The following is a 4,130-nucleotide window of genomic DNA, read 5'->3' on the forward strand; positions in this document are numbered from 1 at the left end:
GAAAAAGGAACATTATGGGCTTTTTGTTTTTGTCTCTCCTCTGAATTAGTTCTAGGATAGGACAACAGTTTCACCACAAGATCCATTTGTTAGCTGCAGTTTGTCGCAGTATTCCCAACATTTTCCATTGCTCAGGTTTCCCTTTTCTGAGCTTTTTAAAGTATTTTCATGTCAGTAATCTTGGAAATTAAAATCGGAATTTTATTCCTCGAAACGAGTCGTTCTCAACATTTGGAAGCCCGTTTTCCTCATGACGTAGTTGTTTTTGTCAGGTCATCAGCAAGTGCTTTCAACCCATTAAAAACATTTTATGACACTTGCAAGTTAGCTTTAAATAAATTAAAATGTTTATTTTATTCCTGCTGCTCTAATCATCATTTCAACTAGTCTGCATTCACCATCCTGCATCGTTCTAAAGTTGACATACAAGTGAATAATAAATCCAATATGAGGATGTTTTAATGTGAAGTCTTAACCAGAACTACTACTCCTTCCCTGTTGCTAGCACTGTTAGTATCTCTGCTACCTCTTCCTCCTCCTCCATCTGCTAGCTACCTCTTCTAGAAATCTTCCTCTTGCTATCTACTACCTCTCTGCGCACCCCTTTGCTACCTCTTGTTCCCCACCTCCTTCCTTTTTGTTTCTTCTTAATTTCTTTTAAAATAATTTCTTTGTCCTGCCCACATGACTGCTGCATCACTGACTGTTGCCCTCTTCTCCCAGTCTGTTGGAAGAAGAAAGCACACAAACACACCGTACGATCCCTCGCTCACACTCTCGTTCAACGTGCCCTCCCATTCAATATTTTACCAGGCTTGTTATGTAATATCACTTAAATATGATGGGATTTTCTTTACATATATTATCTTTAATGGATACTTTTTTGTGTTATTGGTAATGTATTTTCAAGGAGATGTTTTGTGTAGATGGAAGCTCTCTCTGTTCTTTGTAGCATTTGTTTCTTCCCCCCCCCCTTTTTTTTTTTAATTTTTATTTTGTATGGGGTCTGTTGGTACTTGGACCTAGACACTGTCGAATAAACTGTGTTTTGTATGAAAATGCTTCAGTTTCTTTGTCTTTTCTCTTTAGACTAAAAGCACAATTGCTAAAATTGCAAAAGTTTTCATCTGAAACTGCACAAAAAGAAGAAGAATGTAGAAAATAAGTATGGTTTTATATTGCAGTTACAAGATTGTATTTTAAAAATTAATCACCTGAAAGCCCAAGTCTTAACAATTAAGTAATTCTTAAAGTTAATTCAGAGTTTTAAAAAAATGGCTATTAGTGAATACTGAATTAGTCATTTCCAAAAGAAAAAAAAACAGATTACACGAGTAGTACATTGCTTCATATTTGTAAGGGTTAATACTTCATGTGATTGTGTTTTTTGTAAACTACAAGCTTCAAGAGGACAAACTGGATAATCTATCCTGTGCTTTTGTGTCGGGATTAGGGACATTGCTCCAAAACATTGCACATAATGCATTCACAATGTGTAAATTACAGTTTTCAGTGACGTCACAGGCTTAGTTGGCTTTTGTGGAAGAAAATTGGTGAAGTCTAAACGTCTGTTTGAGACTTGAAATGAACAGTAGATTTTTAGAGCACCATGCAATGAATCAACACTGACCAAACAGAACATGCATATGTGGTTGTCAATGAAAAAAGTTGAATTAAATCACAATAAACCATTCTTTCATGCTCCTTACCAGTATGATTAATTTGTAATGCCATTACTTCTTCAACAATGGTTATGATAGACACATAGTGCTGTCACATTATTATTATTATTATTATTATTATTATTATTATTATTATTATAATCAAATAATTTGAGCTTTTTCATTTCCTTTGGCACATTTCTTACATTTTTAATTTCCGAAGATACATTTTTCATAACAAAGCTAAAACATTTGCATTTGTGTGGCGCACAAATAAAATTTCCTTAAGTATTTTATGTATTGTTTAGACAGCTTCAGAGAATAATTGTAGTATAGGAAAAGAAAAATGAATCAAGTTAACACAGAGGTAAAGTACTGTCCACAAAGTTACTGCTATATGATTTGGGCTGCAAAAGTTATATTTTAGGCTATTATAGTTAAGTGAAATAACAAAGCAACAAACTGAGCATTTTTTCAGGTCTTGGAGGGATCCATGATAACTGGGTTGAAGATATCATTGGTGTGCTTGTTTTGCTGCCTTAGCTGCTTAGCTCTCTGCTTGTAGCATCTGTGTATGAACAAACGAAGAGGAAAACTAATCCCGCCCGGCCGGCACTGTAATCTGGCGAGAGGGGGGATTTCTGCATACAGCAGATTGACCATGTGTATGTTATTGAGAGGTTTGAGGGGCCAGAGGGTGATTAGTCCCTGAGTCGGACTGGGAAAGGGGGGGATGGGAAGTTTGATGAGAGGGCAATGGAGCATCTCTCATCAAGCACTGTGAGCAACCTCTGGGGATGAAGTCAGTGTGTTGGTGTGAAAAACTTTAGTTCTAATGGCCATCTGATTGTTGTCTCTATAGCTAATTTTCATCTTCAAAACAACTGTTTTTAATAACTAGACTTTACTTTTTAAAAAAAAAACAACCGTACACTAGTATTACCCCTTTGAGTGGCAGGTGGGACTGTGCTTGCTGAAGTGGTTCTGGAGAATTTTTAATGGAATTATCAAATAAATAATATGGTTGATGTGAGGTACAGACCGTCCTGGAGGACTGTATTTTTAAACACGCTGGCAGAAGCTTTGACCACGTATGGCTCGAACGCCCAAAACTGATTGACTCAAAGTTAAATAAATTTTTCAAAATGTGAAGTCCATAAATCTAAGGGTGCCATCACAGCAGTTATGTTGCAGAAGAGTTTTTTACATGAGATTTTTTAAGTGTAGCAATATTGCCTCTGAGACGTAACCCAGCCAGGAGGGCAAGGGGTGCAGTACTCTTTGTGCTTGTCCTGAGCCCCGCATAGTAGAAGAGGGTTGCATCATCAAGGGCATCCAGTGTCAAATCTTTGCCAAATCAATCAATAAGATTTCTATTCTGGATTGACCAAGGTTGTCAAGGACCGCCTTCTAATGGTGTTTACCAACAGGGCCAATTTCTGGTGCTATTTCTTGTTTTGGGGGGCAGCCAGAGAGGAGGAAAGACAGTAACGTAGGGACTTTAAATAAAAGGACTATGAATGGTAAAAGGTGGAAGCTGGCTTTTAATTATGGACAGAAAAAAGGGAGAGGTATTGTGTCCCATGGATGTATTGATGGAAGACATCCAGATGGTTGCTATGAGAGAAAATTATACTAGAGAGAGGGTGAAAATACAAGCAAACAGCGGAACTTTTTTTTGTTTGGTAAGGTTTGGCCTGGAGGATGACAATCTAACTGCCATATTGCTAACCTGCATCGCAATAACCCTGACTGGCTTTTGTCAAAGGGATGTGATTGTGAATAGTTCTTAATAGTATTTTTAGATACAACTTATAGCCAGTAGTCAGAATTCATTGTTTTCACTTTACATGAGCCAAACCTTTCTCTGAATTTCTTGCCACCATGAAACCACAAAACAGCCTTCTTTTATTGTTTTTAAGACAAATACAGGCATTATTTTATGATGTTGCTGCAGGCAGTGGTTAAAAATCTGATGAAAAGTATGTCTGCACTCTAAGTAGACCCTAAGGTGGTCTGCGGAAATTTCACTTGAGGCCCCTTGATTAATTGCAGGTTGGATAGCAGTCATTACTCAAAGACTTCCCAGGAACACACCTGCTAAGTACTTAAACTGCAAGAGCATTAAAGTCTGGATGTTTTGCCTTCTGCATGGCATCTTGGAAGGACACGTCAGCAGGGTGGCTAACTTTGAGCTAGATTTAGCATACTAAATATTTAGCCTGGAGCATCAACATGCTTGGTTAGTTCAGCAAACTAATAAAAAGTGCACGTGAACATTTTATCAGCATATACGTGATATATTATATAACAGCACAATGGAATATTAAACTGAAGCTCTATTTAGAGTTAATAGTCATGATTAATTTCCCTTTGATTTAAAATTGGCAGCCATCCAGTACAAAGTCTTACTCTAAAACCTGCTGTCCTTGACTGGTTTCCACATCAGAAACCAGCCTAAAACAGGCC

Source organism: Haplochromis burtoni, unplaced genomic scaffold (genome assembly GCF_018398535.1).
Source record: "Haplochromis burtoni strain Fernald_Lab_line unplaced genomic scaffold, NCSU_Asbu1 Contig_124, whole genome shotgun sequence".
Lineage (NCBI taxonomy): Eukaryota > Metazoa > Chordata > Actinopteri > Cichliformes > Cichlidae > Haplochromis > Haplochromis burtoni.